Below are 20,170 nucleotides of genomic sequence, written 5' to 3'. Positions count from 1 at the left end.
TAGAGATTAGCGATGTCTGGTGCAAAAGTTGCGCCCATACTCGTTCTGTGTATTTGCTGGTGGAGATCATTTTCGAACAGATTTTGTTTTTGGTCAATGCTATTCTAATGCATTCAAGAATTAATGCAGTAAGAACTTTTTCTAGATTAGGGGTTTGTCTGTTAAGATATTACTTCATGGCTTCTGTACTGGAGGCCTGCGGAATGCTTTTATATGCCTCTACTTTGAGAGTGACTATTAGATCAAATTCTTGGTGGACAAAATGTTAATGATATATGTAGTATCTTGGACATAGGAACACATCTGTTATACAAAAGGTCTAAGGAAGAAGTCTAACAAAGTAGTCTGCGTACAAAACGGATCAAAACATCTTTTTCTTTGTCCACCATTGAAGGGATTACATCACTGTTTCCAAAATCTCCACTAGATCGTCCCAATTGCCTTTCGCCTTTGACCCTTGTTTAGCTAACCACTGTAGCATTGAACCCATGTGTAGTCTTGCATTTGGCACAATGAAGATTCATGATGCCATCACGGTGAGAAGTCACATTAATTTCCTCATTGTTATCTGACAGACTGCATAACAGGATTTGCTTTAGAGTGTTTTGGACCCTCTCATTTGAGGGAAAGACCAAAGTGTCTTGTGTAAATAACTGCTCCTAGTAACTATTGTTGCAGACTGGGTATTAGCCTTGATTTCTTTTCCTTGATAGAGAAGCCCAGTTGATGCAGAAGATGTATTATTTTCTGTGTATTTTGTTGACAAATCGCTGGTGTTTCTCCTGTTATTAGTGAGGCATCCAGATAAGGGTACAATGGGCTACTCTCCCTGCGCAGGTGTGCTGCCACTACTGCCAGTACCTTTGTGAATACCCGAAGGGCTGCACATTGAATTGGTAGTGAGTTAACCCTATTTTGAAGCTGCAATATTTCCAATGCACTGGCAGCATTGAAACATTAAAGTATGCATCTTTCATGTCCAGTGTTGCCATGAAGTCTCCAGTTTTCAGCAATGAGATGACTTTCTGCAATGTTATCATTCTGAACTTTTGTGGTTTGCCAGTCTGAGGTTGAGTACTTGGTGTTTGGTTTCGTCTTTCTCTGAAACAAAGAAGTACACTAGCCTGGTTTACCTCCGATGGTGGAACAAGTTCTATGGCTCCTTTCTCCAGTAGAGTATCTACTTTGGCTTGAAGAATCCATTTATGGTTTAACGATATCTTCCTGTGTCTTGGTGGATGATCGTGTCTTTATTCTTGGAATTCCACACAATACCTGTGTTTTACTGTTGATAACACCCACATGTCTGATGTGGGTGGCGAGCTTGGCTTCTACCTCTACTACCACACTTTCTAAACTGTCTGGGAAATGAAGATTAAGATGTATATAATTGCCACTGGTTCGAATACCATGAGGTGAAGCTTGCACCTGAAGTATAGCCTGATATGTCTTAGGTTATAGGGTGCCTTTAATTACGTAAACTACAGTGGTTAGAGAAGGACCTCTTTTTAGGAAGTCATGAAGTAATATCTTAACAGACAAACCCCTAAAAGGCTTTTTGGAAAGGCTTACTTGAAATTTGTCCCAATATCTCATGCTCCTTATTTTGCAGTTTCGAGAGCATCATCTACTGCATTGACGAATAGGACATTGTCTTCCACTGGCATGTTTAGCAGCATGGCCTGGGTTTCTGGTCTACACCCAGAAATTCTTAGCCACACATCTGCAACATTGAGTGTTCTTGATGATGGCGTTAGCTGTCTGCTTGCCTCTATTAGAGTATTAATTATTGCAGACCTAAGGGGTCCATGGGCACCATTAACCAGGTCCTCCGCATGATCCCATTGTGCTCTATTGAAGCTTGCCATAAGAGTTGTATTATTGGTAGTACCCATTTGAAAAGCAACTGATGTTGCTACCTTTTCCCCTAGGGCGTAAATCTTTTTGCTCTTCTTATCTGGAGGTGTTCGGTAAGAATTTCATAGCAATGATAAATCTTGCCGACCTGCGTCAACTCCAGACATTTTCTCTTTTACTGGTGGATTATTTTTCCTTATACCTCTGAGAGTGGGAACATTTTTCTGCACTCACAGAATCTTATACGGTTGTCAGTTTTAAGACTCTACATTGTCATTCTGGCAATAAGTGCCTATTGTTTCTGGGTTGCCCTAGGGGGCTCCCCTTTTAACTTTCTCTGGCTAACATTGTGAGAACTACAGTTCCCAAGGGTAGAAAGGATCTGTGGATCCCTTTCATATTTTAATGGGTGAGACCAGCACCCCCCACCTTATGTGGAGTGCTGAGGAGATACTGAGTATCCCCTTTCTCATTTTAAATATAATATTTATGTTAAAAGGACAAACTTACCTTTAATGGCTGGTGGCAGTGAACCTTTTTATTAATTCGGTGCACCTTTACCGAGGACTGTTTGAACAGCACCGGTAAAGGCACCCATGGATGCTCATTTTACCAAAATGGCCTGTCTTGTTTTTTCATCATTTTAGTGTACCTTGTCCTTTCTTGATCCTTCCTGACCTCCTGGGCGGGAAATTCCAATGTGTGATTTTTATCTTTCGCAGGAATCCTGTCGATTCCCCGCCCAGGGTACAGAGTGTCTGTGAAGGAAGGAGACGACAGAGGAGTCCAAACCTCTGCAGCCCTTTGTCTTCCAGCCTGACTGTGAGATTTCAGTTCAAACTGGAAGGCTGGCTGTCCTAAAAGATTTGCCAACCCCCTCCCCCTCAAGTTTGAATGTTGCAAGGCTGTTTGATTGGCTGGGTTCTTGCCTAAAAGTTTGATCTGGGAAGCTGAAGAGGTAGTCGACCGCTGAAACCAAAACCAAAGAGAAAGAATTTGCGGTTGAAACGATTTCCAGCAACCTGAGAGCCTGCTGTGTAACCAGAGCCCACTGTAGCCCTTCCTTCCAATCAACCTGGGGACTCCGAAAACGACAACCCAGAGCCTGGTGAGACGCACTAGACTTAAGACCTGCACTTTGAGCCCTCCCACGCTGTGCTGCGACTTTTCAGTGCTGCAATACCCCAAAACCCCGGGACCTCGAGCCATTGTGCAGTGCACACTCTTCGAAATCTCACTAATACTTCGTGGGCATTGTGCTGGATCTCCAGAGGCATGATTCCAGTCCAAAAAGTCCTCTCACCAGAGGTGCTGGACCGTGCAAACAATGAGAATCTGACGGGCGATAGTCTCTCTTCTTCTGTGCTACTGAAAAAGGCGCCAAATCCACAGAGCCGCATCCAGCCACGAGAAAAACCTTGCCTAGAGCCTTCCCTGTGATCCTTGCTGCAAAAGTCCTTACATTGTCCTATGTTTGGCCTTCTTAATGAAGGAATTCAACGACCAGGTTTTTGGCTGCAGATCCTGAAGTCCTCGTGCTGCAAAATTTTCTTCTGTGCTGAGGACTGTGCTGGCTTGGGTATTTACTCACCTTAAATCTGAGGCCTCTCTTCCAGTTCACCCAGGCCCACTGCTGGAATCCTCCTAGAGTGTCTTCTGTGAAGCCCCTGGAACACCAACTAACTCGGAAAGACTTCTAAGGATTGGCATTTTGCCTAGAAAAGAGAATAAGTGTTTAAAAGTGTTTTCCTTGCAAAGGAAGTTGATTCGTAACTGACCTCGGAGGGTGAACACTTACCTTACCTTAGAAATTTTCTGCCATTCTGAAAAGTATATGTAAGGTTATTTTAACTCACCTTGGAAATGTTTTGCCATTCTGAAAAGTATATGTAAAGTCTCACTTTCCTTAGAAACTGTTCCAACATTCTAACAAAGTAGATGTAAGGTTATTTTACTCCCCTGTGAATTGGTTGTGCCTCTTCCCAAAAGTAATGCTGTTGGCTTCACTAACTATTTCTGTCACAGAAGAACAAGTTACTTACCCATGGTAACGTTCTTTCAACTGGATGTTCTTCCCACGTATTCCTTATCTTTGCTATTTCCAATATCTCAGCTTTGCTGCCTCAAACATTTTTTCACCAGGGGGTGCTGTGCTTCGATCCCTGTCGAGTCGATGCCCCTCAGATGCCTCAGTCTCAACGTCATCCCGGGTACATGTAGCACGCACAGCGCCGGTTGGCCTCAGTTCCGTTTTGACGAGTGGAGCTTTACCTTGTATTTGACGGTTACTCCCCCAGAGAGAGCATAGACTGCAACCGCAAGGGGAATTCTACTGCAGGGTAGGTTGGAAGGGGCGATAAGGAATACGTGGGAGGAACATCCAGTCGAAAGAATGTTGCCATGGGTAAGTAACTTGTTCTTCAAATGGATTGTGTCCTCTCACGTATTCCTTATCTTTGATACACTCCCAAAGCAGTTTACTTTATTTGGAGGAAGGAGTAGAAGTTAGTGTGGTTAAGTATGCAAAACTGCTTTTCCAAAAGCAGAATCTTGGCCCAAGGAGGAGTCTAAACTGTAATGTTTAGTAAAGGTGTTCACAGACGACCATGTGGCAGCTGCACTTATATCTTTTATCAGAACTCCCCTCTGCAAGGCGGACAAAGTTGCAATGCCCCCGGTCGAATGAGCTCTTAGATATTCTGGAGGGTCTTTACCTACCAGTCTGTAACATTCCGATATAGTTAGTATAATCCATCTGGATAGTTTGCTTGGTAATGGCCAGTCCCAATTTGTGACCTGAATAGCCGACAAATAACTGGTCACCCTGTCGCAATTTTGCCAATCTGAAGAAGTTAAAAACTCAGTGCACGTCTAGGATCAAGCCCGTGAAGTCTTTGCTCTTCCTTCCCAGGATGTGGATGATAAAAAGAAGGTGGTGTTATTTTCTGAGTAATATGAAACTCAAACAATTTTAAGGAGAACAGTAGGCTTCACTTTTAGTACCACTCTGTCTTTATGAAAGACAGTATGAGGAGGCTGGCAGGATAAAGCTTGTAGCTCACTCACCCTTCGGGATGATGTTATTGCCACTAAGAAGACAGTTTTCAGAGTTAGAAGTCTTAATTGACAAGAATGTAGAGTTTCAAAAGGAGCTCCCATCAAGTAGTTTAACACCAAGTTGAGATCCCATAGTGGGACTTGAAACGGGATTGAAGGGTAAACATTAGTTAGTCCTTAAAACGGTGCTACTAGAGGAATGTTGAAGTAGGAGACTTCATCTGAAGTGCACATAAAAATAGAAAGCGCTGCCAGATATCCCTTTATGATACCAATCTGGAGCCCCAGATCTGCTAGATGCAATAAAAAGATAACACCATAGGTGTATTACATGAGAAAGGGTCAACATTCTTATCTCTACACCAGCTGCAGAATTTATTGCAGCGGCAGCAGTATGGAACAAGTTACGTACCTGTAACTATTGTTCTCCAGCATGGGTCTGGCATGGATTCACATGCTCATGAATATTCCCTGTCGTCAGGCTGGGAATCCTCGGTAAACGAAAAGAAATCTGTTTAATTTCTGAATTGTCTTTCTCCTAACAACCAATCACTGAGCTCTGGGTCATACTTCCCCCAGCCAATGACTGCCCTCTACTTAACTCCCTTCTCTGGCAGCCATCTTCAGATTTGGTAGCACATAAAGGGGCAGTAGGGCCAAGAGAAGAGCCGAAGAGGGGTAGGCGGGAGGGTTCTCATGTGAATCCATGTCAGACCCATGTTGGAGAACAACAGTTACAGGTTAAGTAACTTGTTCCTTCTCCAGCACGGGGTCTGGCATGGATTCACATGCTCAGTAATAACGAATGCACAGCAGTACACACATGCACAACGACGGGAGGTGGCAAAGGCTCAACAGAAGCAATCTCTTACCTTCTCACCAGACTCACCATCAAGCAAACAGATTGTGCAGCACTGCATGGCTGACTCTGGACACCTCCCTGGAATCCTTGTCGACGCAGTAGAAGTTGTGCATCGACATCCACGTAGCAGCCCGGCAGATGTCCAGCAGGGGCACACCAGACAGGAACGCCATTGTAGCAGCGATCGCCCTGGTGGAATGGGCTCTCGGACGGCTAGGCAGCGGTCGGTTGGCATATCAGTGACAGTGAGGAATACAGCCGGAGAGCCACCTGGAAATGGAAGCCTTGGACAGGGCCTTCCCATGGTTTACAGGACTAAACTTTGCAAAAAGCGGAGTTTTCCGGAAACTCTGTGCGGGCCATGTAAAACATCAGCGCTCAAGCTATATCCAGTGAGTGCAAAGTCCTTTCAGCCGGCGATGAAGGCATCGGAAAAAAACACAGGTAACACCAAGGGTTCGTTGGGGTGGAATTCCGACAGAACCTTGGGCATGAAGGAGGATTGTGTCCGCAGCACCACCCTTGTCTCGTGAAAAGTCAAGTAAGGCCGCTTGCATGACAGGGCCTGCATCTCACCTACTCGTCTGGCAGAGGTGATGGCCACAAGAAAAGCTGTCTTCCACAACAGAAACTTGAGCAGAGCTGTGTGTATAGGTTCGAATGGGGCCCCCATGAGCCTAGCCAGCACCACATTGAGTTCCCACACCACGGCCTTCACCGGCGGGAAAAAGAGGAACAGTCCTTTGATTAACTCCTTAACTAGATGGTGCGACCACAGAGCAGACCGTCCCGGAGATCTGGTGTAGCGGGAAATAGCCGCCAGATGTACCTTAATGGAGGCATGAGCCAGTCGCAAGTTAGCCAATGACAATACTTGAGGGGCCGTGACCCACAGAGGGTTGATCTTCTGAGAACCGCACCAAATTGTAAAGCGCTTCCATTTGTGTCTGTAGCATTTTAAGTAGATGACGCCTTGGCGAGAATCTCTTTGCAATCCGCCAGAAGATCGTGGCCACCGAACACTAATACTGCAGGAGCTAGGCCTTCATGCTGAGAAGTTCCGGGTACCAGATCGCCTCGGCCAAGTAGTTGCGATAAAGATCATCATGCACCAGTACTGTCTGAGTTGATTGAAGACTCGAAGAAGCAACAGCAACCAGGGGCACACATACAGAAACAGGCTTTCCAAAAGGAATGAGAATGCGTCCCCCATGCTCACCGGGTGGGGAAACCTGCTGGCAAACCTCTGGCACTTGGAGTTCATCGCCGTTGCAAACAGATCGATCTGGGGGTTGCCCCATTTGAGGAAAAGGTAGTCCACTTGATCCTGTCGAAGCTCCCACTCGTGGCAAGAACGAAGCTCCCTGCTGAGGGAGTCAGCAACGGTGTTGTTTACCCCTGCCAGGTGATAAGGAATGAGGGACATCCCCTGGGCGACAGCCCAGTGCCGCAAGTCCTCCTCCTCCCTGGATAGCGCTGGGGATCTGGTGCCCCGGTTTCCAGATGTAAAACATTGTGGTGGTATTGTCCGTGAAAAACCTCACCACTTTGCCCTTGAGGGATGGCAGAAACTAGTTGAGGGCCCAAAATACCACCCGTAGTTCCAGGACGTTGATGTGCAACATCTTCTCCTCTGGTAACCACATGCCTCTGGCATGAAGAGGTCCGGCGTGGGCTCTCCAACCTTCCAGGGAAGCATCTGTCGTGACTGTCTACTGGTACAGGGGGTGGAGGGGCCCTGGAAATCCCTGCCTCTGGCTAAATGGGAGCACACGCCCCACCACCTGATCGCCCGGCAGAACTCCTAGTCGAGCGCAAGCCTGTCCTGGAAGCTTGTGGACACCTGGACCCAATGGGCATCGAGGAAATCCTGCAGCGGGTGCATCCGCAATCTGCAGAGTCGAACAAGGTAAATGCTGAGAAAAGACTTGATGTCCCTCACCGTGGCGATCTTCAGTGCTAACAACCATTGCACCTTGCCCAAGATGGCCACCATCCTGTTCTCCGACGGCAACAGGCATGACACTGTGTCGAGCCGGGATCCCAGGAACAGAGCATCCTGTTAGGAGTCAAGCAGTTCTTTGCATAATAGACCGAGAAGCCCAGATCCGTCAGTAAGCGGATGTTCCTCACTGTGTGGTCGACAGTGATGTCTCTTGATCTGGCCCGGATGAGCCAGTCCAAGTAGGGGTAGACGTGGATCCCTTGCAGTCATAGATGGGCCGCCACCGGCGCCAGGCACTTGGTGAAGACTCTGGGTGCCGACTTTAGACCGAAAGGAAGGGCCTTGAATTGGTAATGCTTCCCCTGAACAACGAAGCGCAGAAACCTGCGGTGTCCTTTGCGAATGGGGATGTGGAAGTACGCATCCTCCAGGTCCAACGACGACAGAAAATCCCCCTCTTCCAGTTGTCCGAGAACGTGTTGAAGCGTGACCATGCTGAACTTCTGGGACTTTGTTTGTTCAGCTGTTGTAGGTCGAGAATGGGCCTCCAGCCCCCAGTCTTCTTTCGTATGAGGAAGTACCTTGAGTAAACTCCGGAGCCGCTTTAGAACTAGCTCTATCGCCCCTTTCTTTAACATGGCCTGAACCACCAGCAGAAGCTGAGGCACGTGGTTTTCCTGCTGGGCCACCAGTGGTATTTGGGGACACTTTTGTTGGAACTCCAGTGTGTGTCCGTGGACGAGAGCATCCAGCACCAAACACTTAGTGGAGATGGTCTTCCACATGCTGACGAAGTTCACCAGCTTGCCTCCCACCGGGGTGCACAGGTGGGAGCCCAACGTCCAGGCCGGTTCAATCTTGCTTGCAGGCCGACGGGCCATCATGTGGTCCCAGACGACGACAACAATGATGATGTCCACCCCCGAAGGCCTTGGAGCGGCCTCTGTTGACTTCCTGGGTGGAGGAGGCTGATGGCTGGCAGTAAGAGAAGGAGCCCCCGCCGAAATCCCTCGAAGAGTAAAGTTTAACTCTGAAAAAGCAAAAAACACAGAAGAAAGCTCAAAGAGCAAAGTACGAGGATTCCCAACACTTGAACGTGCGGTAAAAATCTGTAGCTGGCTGCCACAGGAGGGGCTTGGGTAGAGGGCAGTCATTGGCTGGGGGCAGTATGACCCAGAGCTCAGTGATTGGTTGTTAGGAGAAAGACAGTTCAGAAATGAAACTGATTTTTTTTCTTTTACTGAGGATTTCCAGCCGGATGACGAGGAATATTCGTGAGCATGTGAATCCATGCCAGACCCCATGCTGGAGAAAAAGATTTGGTTGCTGGCCTTCTTGCCGAAAGCAAAACCTCCATTACGTCGTCCGGGAGGTCCCAATCCTTGTATCTCAGCCTCTCAGAAACCATGCTTGAAGGCTGAGAGTCCTGATATCCGGTTGGAGAACCTAGCCCTCCTCTCGCGAGAGAAGATCCTCTCTTTGTGGAAGACTAATCGGATTGCAGATGGACATGTCCAGAAGGTCAGGGTACCACGTTCTCCTGGACCAGTCCGAGGCAACAAGGATAATGGAGTTCCTGAACCTTCTCAACCTCCTGATTATGTGAGGAATGACGGAGATTGAAGGAAACGCATATAGGAGTGGAAACTCCAAGGCCACCACGAACGCATCTCCAAGAGCTCCCCTCGGGGGACATTCCCTTGAGCAGTACAGTTCACACATCCTGTTGACACTGGTCCCAAACAGATCCACTTGAGGGGTTCCCCAAAGGGTGAAGATCTCTTGAAGCACTTCCTGAGCTAGTACCCACACGTGGGAGACTGTGCTCTGCCTTCTCAGGGCGTCCGCCGCCGTGTTCTTCTCTCTGGCTAGGTGAACTGCCGATAGAGCGATTCCTTCTTGTATAGCCCAGAGGCAGAGCTGCATTGCTTCTCTGCACAGTGATAGTGACCCTACACCTCCTGTCTTATCGAGGTAGTACATGGCCCTGTGTGGTCTGTTATTATCAGGACATTGTTTCCCCGTACAGATGGCAGGAAGGCCTTCAGCGTTAGTCTGATTGCCCTCAGCTCTAAAAGGATGATATGTAGTTTGGACTCCGATGGAGACCAACGACCGCTGATGGTCAAATCGTTGGTATGGGCTCCCCACCCCGTGAGCGAGGCGTCCGTCACTACTGTTATCTCCGGCCATGGCTGCCAAAACAGTTCTCCTTTCAAGATGTTTTCCCGACGGGTCCACCACTGAAGATCCAATGAGACTCTGTCTGGGATATGTAGGAGATCTGACATCCTTCCTGAGAATTGTGACCACTGGGTCCTGAGAGCCCATTGGAGAGATCTCATTCTCAGGCAAGCCTCTGGCACCAGAAAAATGCAGGATGCTGCAAGGCCGAGCAACCTCAGAAAATCGAAGGTCGGTAGAACTTGGGCATTCTGGAATTTGGTCACCATCTGCAGAACGTCTTGAGCCCTCACCTCTGGTGGCGAAGGGTTTGCCCAGGGATGCATCCAGGACTGCTCCAATTAATTGGAGTCTTTGTGATGGTATCATGTGGGACTTCTTGAAGTTGAGGGAAAAGCCCAGCCTGTGGAGGGAGTGACAGGTGGAGCTGAGATGTTCCAAGGCCTGTTCCGGGGAACTAGCTCTGATCAGCCAATCGTCTAGGTAGGGGTAGACGTGAAGCGCCCCTCTCCTGAGACTCGCTCACAACCGCCATTAGTGTGGTGAAAACCCTCAGGGCGGAGGTCACGCCAAATGGCAGAACCCGAAACCGAACCTCAGGTACTGTCTGTGCTTGTGATGAATTGGCACATGAAAGTAAGCATCCTGGAGGTCCAATGATACCATCCAATCCTGAAGCTGGAGGGCCTGAAGGACATGAGAAAGGGTTACCATCTTGAACTTGTCCTTCCTGAGGAACTTGTTCAAGTCACTTAAGTCCAAGATGGGTCTCAATCCTCCATCCTTCTTTGGAATTAGAAAATATGGGGAGTACCAACCCTTGTTCCTCTGGTTGTATAGCACCTTTCTCTAGCAGGGTTAAAATCTCCTGCATAAGGAGCGAATCTGGAACCTTCAAAGATTTGTTTCCCTGGGGGGATGACTGAGGTTTTTGCAGGAAATGTAGGCAGTAACCTTGGGCTACTGTTTCCAATGCCCAAGCATCTGAAGTAATAGCCTGCCATTCTGTCAGATGCTGTGACAACCTGCCTTCTACTGCAGTCTTGTGAACGAAGAGCTCAGAAAGGTTTTGGAGCTGCTGAGGCAGTGGCTGAAGGTAAGGCAGCCGCTGCTGTTGCGGTCTTAGTTCTTCTTCCCCATCCAAGACAGGGATCCTCCTTTGTAGATAAAATAACTACTATTAGAGACACTATAAAGAAGGAGGCAGGGGCTCCCACTGTTAATACCCCTGTTGAATCTTCTCCTTCTAAGGGGACTTGGTCCACCTTTCCTGTCTTCACACACTCTGAAGTGCTTCTGGCCATTCAGCATCTAAAATGTGCCTCTCCTGCTGATGCCATACCCTTGACTCTTATGAAGGAATCCTCCGGTGACCTGATTGCCAATGTCACCTCTGCAGTTAATCTGTCTCTCTCCACTGGAACTATTCCCTCTGCCCTCAAACATGCCTTGGTTATCCCATTACTGAAGAAACCATCATTAGATCCTGCAGTACTTGCTAATTATCGTCCTATCTTGTTACTGCCGTTTCTCATGAAGGTCCTGGAAGCCTTGGTATCTCCCCTCCTGTCCACCTTTCTTGAGGCCTCCCACTATTTTGATGAGTTTCAGTCCGGTTTCCGGCTGGGAAGAGGCACTGAATCGGTCTTAAACTCGGTGCTTGATGACCTGGTAGGTCTGGTTGACCAAGGCGGTGTCGGAGCCGTCCTATTATTAGATCTTTCGGCGGCTTTCGACACAGTTGATCATTCTATCCTGATCGCCCCTCTATCGGCTGCTGGCCTTTGTGGCCAAGTTCTCAGCTGGTTCTCAGTGTTTCTAGCCGGCCGTTCTCAATCTGTATCCCTTCCCCATTTTCGTTCTGCTCCTATCTCTATCAGTTGTGGGGTCCCCCAAGGCTCTGCACCCCATTCTATTCAATGTACATATTAGACTCCTGATGATCCTTCTACAGTCACATGGCTTTCGTTTTTATTCCTACGCAGACGACACACAGATCCTGGTGCGCCTGGATCTATCCCAATCGGACACTGCTGTCCGTCTGAGGAAATGTTTGGAAGAACTTGGAAACTGGATGACATCCAACTGGCTCAAACAGAGGTTCTAGTTGTAGGAACGGCCTCTCCTCATCTGTATTTGACTAACGATTTTTGGCCTTCCTCCTTGGGCCCTCCTCCTTCGCCCGTTGCCTCAGTGAGAAACCTGGCCATAAAAATAGCTGCCTCTCTGACCATAGTGGACCAGGTAGCTGCGGTATGTAAGATCGGTCATTTTAAATTACGTACCTTAAGGAAAGTGCTTCCTTTTATTCCCACCGCTTTCCAAGCGCCCGCGGGGGCTGCCCTGGTTCCAAGCGGAATGGATTATTGTAATTCACTCTATTTAGGTCAGCCCCTTTACTTGCTAAGCGGCTGCAACTTCTTCAGAATGCTGCAGCAAGATTAGTCCTCCGTCCTCCCTTTGGTACACACATGTCCCCATTACTTCGACAACTCCATTGGCTTCCTGTTGAGGCTAGAATTAGGTTTAAGTCGATGTGTATGGTTCACCGGGCTTTCTATGGCATTGGTGCTAAGTATTTGCAAGCTAAGTTTGTTCACTATACCCCCTACTCACGCACTCCGCTCTCATTCCGCTCGTCTTCTAGTTGTCCCCAGGTTCAGGCGCACTCGAATTGGTGGGCGCGCGTTCACTGTTGTGGCAGCTAAGGCCTGGAATAAACTTCCCCTTGATTTTCGAAAGACTGCTGACCACCACCTCTTTCGACGATCATTAAAAACATTACTTTTTTAGATTTTTCTTTCTGGTTTCATATTATCCTGGTTCATGATAGCGGCATGATGCCCTCGGGCGTCCGTGCGCTCCATAAATGCTATTAACATAACATAACAGGGAAATCGTCTTTGTCCTCTTTGAGCTGGCTGTCGTCTGCACCTTCCAAATGTAGAATAATGCCGAAAGGACATTGCCTGTGGGGTGGTTTGGAGTTTGTCTTATTGCAGCTCCAAGGGACTTTGCTGCCGCCGCCGCCGCTTTGGAAGTTTGCAGCTTCTCCAAAGTCTCAACAGCTTTGTTTCCAAATAAATGCGTGCCGTCAAAGGGCATGTTGAGAAGCCTGGATTGTACGTCTGGGGCAAATCCAGACTTTCTCAACCAAGCAAATCTGGGTATCACTGTACTAGCCACCATAGCTCTGTTGATACTGTCAACAGAGTCGAGACCAGTCTGGAGGGACTCGCACACTCATCCTTGACGATGTTAAGGAAACCGTTTCGCTCCTCCCCGTTGGGGATATGGCCAGCCACCACAGAAATGCACTCCCAAAGGGTTGTGTGAATCTCGCTAGCGTGCACGTAGCATTGGCTGACTTTAAAGCCATACTGCCGGCCGAAAACCCCTTTTTGGCCATGGCGTCATACCTTTGGTCATCTCTATCCTGGGGTATGGTGGGGTAGGCATTTTGTCTGCCTGTGGAAGTGGCTGCCTGCACTACAAGTCTTTCTGGAGTTGGGTGTTTAGCGAGGTAAAAAGGATCAGAGCTGGAGACTCTGTACTTAGCGGTCAGCATTTTATTTAAAGCTGGAATATCCTCTGGTGCCTCCCAATTAGAAGCCACCCTCCTTTGCAAGGCTTGTTGAAAAGGGACAGTTGGATCTTCCTGCAGCCCTCTGTCCAATAGGTCAGTGAGAGCATCCTGCTAAAAAAAAAAAAACAGGTTTGGGTCTCGACCATCCCTTGTATGCCATGACCCTTGACATTAGCTGTCTGTATGTTACCTCAGTGTGGTCCCCAGGGTCTGCCCTTCCAAATTCAACCTCAGGAGAGGTATCAATCCCACTAGCCTCATGAAGGCACTCTTGTAAGTTCATCATGCGAGAGTCCTATGCTAGGAGTGCCTTAGGTACTGATGGTCTCCCATATTGTAGTCCAAAGGGTCTTTCTTCATCAGAGGACTCCTCTGCTTCTTCATAAATTGAAGAGAGAGACTTGAAGTCTGAACGTGGTAGAGGATTGTCAACGTCGATGGTTTTGACAAAAGCGTTGATGGTTTCGACAGAAGCATCAATGGCTTCGATTATTAGGTCGATGGGATCGACACCTGTGGCATCGAGAAGGTTGACACTCGAGGAGTCGATGGCTTCTCCACTGGAATCGGCACCGATGGTGCACTTTTCGGTCCTGCACATTATGGACTCCTTCGACGTCGATGACGCCAGTATCTTAGTCTTTGAGGAGACATCTTCTCGACTCGAGGGATGGACTCGCTCTCGATGAGACTTGGCGGCCGGGTCTGAAGATTCACGGCTCTTGTGCTTCCAAGGTGTTTCGACTGGAGCATCGCCTTTAGGTGTTTGAGGGGGGCAAAGCCACGCTCTCGAAAACCCTTAACATTCGGAGTCTAAACTCCTCCCACTGAGCCGGTGAACTGGATATGGTGGGGCAAATTACCCGTTCGGGTGAACTAGATGAGGATGATGGCGCCTTTTCTTCCCATGCCTCGAAGTCGACGAATGGTGAGAACCACTTCCTGAAGGGGAACGTTTGGACCATTTTTGACAAGGTTTTTTGTTTAGATGGCGTAGAAGGGGATTTTGGGGCTTACCTGATGCAAAGCTTCTCCCTACGCTCTCTCAAGGCTTTGGCCGTCATCGATAGGCAGTCATCGCACTCCGAAGACTGACGATTCGGTCCCAAGCACCACATGCAGATCCTGTGAGGGTCTGTCACTGAAAACTTTGCACCACAGACACGCCACTTCTTGGAGCCGTATCGAGGAGTGGACGACTGGAAGACAAAGCCATTTCGTGTCGAAACTCAAGATGAAGAAGAGATTTCAAAGAAACTCGAAGTAGATTTTCGCAAATATTCCTGTCAGGAACAAGGTGTTGCACATCCAAAGCTGAAAGCGCAGGAAAACTGAACCGAGGCCAACGGGCGCTATATACCTGCGATTATGTCGAGACAAAGGCCTCTGAGGGACACCGACTCGACAGGCACCAACGCGCAGCGCCCCCGGCTGAAAAAATAATTCAGAGGCAGCCAAGCTGAGATATTGGAAATATCAAAGATAAGGAATACATGGGAATACACAATCCATTCGAATAGGTGTATACGTTTCCCAACTGGGTCTTGTTCCCCTGAGTTGCTGTTAGCCTGCCCAGAGTAATTCTGCCTTAGGTTTTACCCACCTAGAATAACTTTGAGCCATTCATAAAGTGTAACACTGGGTTTTTGCCTTAGCTGGTCTGTTTTAGACGGACACAAAAACAGTCTTAGGTTTAGTTGCTGATAATTCCTGTAAAAATTTAATACGTTTACTCCCCTCGAGTATGACATGCATTACTCATCGTAATAGCATTTCTGATTATTGTATTGGTTTAGATTCACATGCTGTTCATATAGTCTGACATCTAGTGGTAATTGCGGAATATTGCATCTTTCTTGGCAAGATTGAAAGGGGGCGTCGACATGGGTGTGATTGTAACACTATCCCTAACGTGACATGCAGTGTACCCAAAATCCCTCAAGCGTGGAGGTCCCTCTGGTTGTACTTTTTCTGCCGTAAGAGAGCCTTATAGTCAGCATGAGCGAGTACAGAAGCGAGACGGTGTAAGAGGTCTATGTTCCTTCTACTCCACGAGGGGAGGAAGGGTGGGCGCATGTAAATCAAAGCAGATATAATCATCATAAATGCAATTATGGTAAGTAATACATGTCTTCTGATGCTTGTGAATCTGCTTAGAATCGCATGCTGTGCATAGACTAGCGAGCAGTACCCAGAGATGGTGGTGGATGTGTGTAGGAACAGTAGCAAATATGTCTTGGCACCGCTCGTCCCAACTGAGAATCAGACCTAGAGTGTTTATCTAGGCACTTTTGTTGTATAAAGGTGTGTACAGAACTCAAGGTTGCTGCTTTGCAAATGGACTCAACAGCAACATTTGCAATGAATGCTATGGTAGCCCCTGTGCCCAAAGTAGTTTGTGCTCTAGGTGTGAAGGGTAGATCTCTCTTGGCAAGAGTGTAGCAAAGTGTGATGCAGTTTACAATCCACTTTGACATAGCTGACTTAGAGACAAGGTCCCCTTCTCGGCCAGCTGCCACTGAAACGAAGAACTGGTTTGTTTTCCTTAATGGCTTCATCTTTTCCAGATCGTATAGAACCGCTCTCCTCACATCCATTGTGTGGAGGCTTCTTTCCGCCACGTTAGTGGGGTTCTGGAAAAAGGTGGGTACTTCTATGGATTGGTTTACATGGAACGTTGAGATAAATTTAGGTGCAAAGAACGGGTGTGTGAACAAAACAACCTTATCTTTGTGAATCGTGATGAATGGGTCCTGAACTGAAAGGGCCTGCAGTTCACTAACTCTTCCTTACAGAGGTGATCGCCACCAGGAAGGTGGTCTTGTAGGAAAGTGCTTTAAGGCTAGCATTGTGCAGTGGTTCAAAGGGAGGCCCCATTAGTCTTGCCAGAACAACCTTCAGGTCCCACCCGGGACCTGGGTTGGAAATAGGGGGATGAAGCCTTGTTATCCCTTCCATAAATGCTTTGATTACTGGAATTTTCCACCACGAAACTTTGCTTTGGGACGTGGTGTACGCCGAAAGCACAGCTAATTGGCACTTTAGAGAAATGAAAACCAGACCTGAATCTAACAGGTGGATTAGGTACAGAACAATATGTTTAGGTGTGCATTCAATAGGATTGATGCCCTTGCCAGTACACCAGATAACAAAGTGCTTCCATTTGCTGGAGTAGCAATACCTGGTGTTTGGTTTATGTGCTTCTCGGAGTATGTCCATACATCTTTGAGGGAGTTGGAGGTGCCCAAACTCTATGACCTCAGGGCCAGGCTGCTAAGTTGAGAGTTTGAGGGCATGGGTGTAGTGTTTCCCCCTGGCCTTGAGACAGCATGTTGTATTGGCATGGCAGCTTCCTGGGAGGGGAGACTGACATTGCCATGAGATGGGAGAACCAAGGATGGCGGGCTGTGGGCCACCAGAATCACCCTGACTGACTCTTGGTGCATCTTGTGCACTATTCTGTTGAACTGGGGGGGAGGGGGTGGACGAAGCGTAGACACATTTCCCTGACCATGTTATCCAGAGATTGTTCCCCTTGGAGAGGTTCTGAGGGTACCTAGAGGAGTAATCTGGGCATTGGGTGTTCTCCAGGGTGGTAAACAAGTCGACCGCTGTAAAAAAGCCCCAGTCTGAGAAGACATTGAGTACAATGCCCTCTTGTAGTCGCCACTCATGCTCTACGGGTAGAGGGAAGTCTCTGCTGAGTATGTCCGCCGCCAGAAGATGGAGTTCCCCTGGAACATGTTTTGACAGGAGGAACATCTTGTGTTTGAGAGCCCACTTCCTTATGTTCTGGGAGAGTTTGGACAGCCCTAGAGAGTGCCCACTTGTTTAAGTAATACATGGCTGTAGTACTGTCTGTGAGGACTAGAATTGTCTTCCCCCGAGGTGTGTTTGTAAGGCATTCATGGCCTTGAACACTGCTTGTAGTTCCAACAAGTTTATGTAACTGGATGCTACCGCTGGGGGCCACACGCTGCGCGCCGTCTGATGAAGGAGGGGGCCCCCCCATCAGAGATGTGTCTGTGGTGAGAGTGGCTTCTACTGCGGGGGTGATGAAGGTTTTCCCCTGCAGAAAGTTTTCCCTTGACCACCACTGCAGACTGAATGAGGGCTGTCAAGACAACCACTAGATCTTCCCACTGGCCGCTGGCCTGACACCATTGGCTCAAGAGCCACTCTTGCATGGGGTGCAGGTGAGCGTGTGGAACAAGGTAGATGCAGGAGGCCATCATCCCTAACAGTCGCATGGCTTTGCATATAGTCACCTTGTGACTGGCAACACAGTGAGGGATCTTTGAACCCACTCGTTGGAGGGAAAGACGAGGCCGTCTTTGGTCCGAATTAGAGATGCCAGAAACTGTTTGACTTGATTGGGGTTTAGACTGGATTTTTTTCTCGTTGATCAAGAACCCTACGCTGAAGAGGAAATCTACTGTCTTCTGGGTATTTGCTTGGCATGTTCCGTACGAATCCCCTGTAATGAGCCAGTCGTCGAGTTAAGGATAGACTGGGATGGACTGTCTGTGAAGGTGAGCACCTACTACCGCCAGTACCTTCGTGAACACCCATGGAGCCGAGGCAATGCCGAAGGGGAGAACTTTGAACTGATAGTGGGTGTTTTCTATCATGAACCTGAGGTACTTTCTGTGCGCTGGCAACATTGAAATATGAAAGTATGCATCTTTCATATCCAATGTGGCCATGTAATCCCCCTGCAGCAGCAGTGGGATTACTTCCTACAGCGTTGTCATTCTGATTTTTTGAGGTTTGACATACTCGTAAACTGGGTGCAGGTCTAACACAGGGCGCATGGGGAGATCCTTTTTGGGTACAAGGAGGTACACTGAATAAATACCCTTGTTTGCCTGGTGAATGGGGAATGGGGACAAGTTATACGGCGCCCCTTTCCAGAAGGTTCTGAACCTTTTGCAGCAGGATGCACAGGTGTTCTGGTGACAGGCGTCTGCTCTTCTGTATGTGGTATCGAGGTGGTCGGTGAAACTCGATGCAGTAGCCATGGGTGACAGTCTTTAACACCCACTGATTTGATCCCCTCCAAGGTATAAATGACGACAAGCGACCCCCGAGGCATGGGAGTGGTCCCGAATCAGCGAGTCACTTCGAGGTGTAGGCTGGGGAGCCTCTAGGAGTAGAGTTCCTGCCTCCATCCTTGCCTCTGCGAGGACCTCTCTGTTACTGGCTGTTACCAGAAGAGCCTTGAACGGAGGATAGGGGTACTTCCTGAGCCATATTGTCCATGGGGAGAACGGGTGAACGATTGTGCACAAAATGAACAGCGGAGTTAGAACCTCCACGTTGGTGGAAGGGCTTGGACGTGATCTGGCTGAGCGATTTCAACATTTCATGCTCCTTCTTGGCAGTCTCCAAGGCGTCATCGACAGCTTTCCCAAAACGTTTGGTGTCCAGAGCATTTTTAATATGTTGTGGTTAACCTGTCTGCCAGCAGGCATGATCGGGTGAGCTCTGGGACCTCTTGAAGGCCATCCTGGACTAGGCCCCGTTGGACGTCGCTGTAGCTTGCCAGGAGAGTTGTATTGTTAGCGATCCTAGTTGAATAGGCCGCAGAGACAGTGATTAGTTTTCCGAGGGCATAAAGTTTCTTACAATCCTTATCTGGAGGGGTTTCCGCTGTGGACAGTGGAACCCAAGCCCTCTTTCTAGTGATTCCAGTGTAGTATGGCCCCATATGTATAGTGGGTCGAAAGGTGATGGGTGGAATCATTTTTCAACCCGATGGTTGACCGCCCGTATGAGGGATAGTGACAACAAAGGAGCTAGGTGCTTCTTTATGGAATTCAGTACGCGGATGGCCTGACTAGTTGGAGGTTTCTCCTTAAGGATATCCTCAACAAAGTCAGAGTCAGGGGTTGCCTCATGCGTTGCGACAGCAAAATGATCGGACGCTCTCTTTAAAATGGCGTTGAATACCATTTGGTCATCCACAGGTAAGGACTCCCTTTGTGGAGGCGAAGAAGGGGGATCTAGACAAATAATGTAAGGGTCAGGGGTGTGTGTTGGTGATAGCCAAGGGCCCTGATCCCCTGACTGATCCCAGTCTTGGTCAGCTATGTCCTGAGCAAATAGATCAATGTCCACATAGGTATCCTCCTGCTCCGAGACTTCCAAGATATCCTCTTGTTGTCCTTGCACAGGGATGGGAAATTTCTGCAATTTTTGTGGTATGGGGCAGACGTCCTCTTCCCTAGGTCTTTTGGGAGTGATGCGTTTATCTGAAAAGTCAATAAATTGGGCAATTCTTTCCATATAGTTTTCAAATCTCTCCCTTGTCCATAGGGAAGATGCAGAAGGGTCTTGAGGTGGAAAGGATTGCCCAGAAGGGGGAGATTCTCCTACCAAAGCACTTTAGAGAGGCTGGGTGCTTCAGAATAGTCCTCTCGACGAGCGCCCTTATGTTCTGTAGCTGCCGAAATAATAGCCGCAAGGCTTTCATTTATATTCAGTGGCTGAATGGCAGGTCCAGACGCACCTAATGGCGCTGTTGTGGTAGAAGATTCCTCCAAAGTCGTAGGTGCTTGCACGCCTTTGGGAGGTGTGTCGCAGACGGTATGTTTTTTTGGGTCAACGCCCTTACTAGAGGTGTGCCCAGTTGCATGCCGCAAAGACGGTTGCGTGGAGCGAACCCCGAGGTTCGGCA

This window comes from Ambystoma mexicanum, chromosome 9, assembly GCF_040938575.1.
Source record: "Ambystoma mexicanum isolate Mex_15411 chromosome 9, UKY_AmexF1_1, whole genome shotgun sequence".
NCBI lineage: Eukaryota > Metazoa > Chordata > Amphibia > Caudata > Ambystomatidae > Ambystoma > Ambystoma mexicanum.
Note: the sequence above shows the minus strand (reverse complement) of the source record.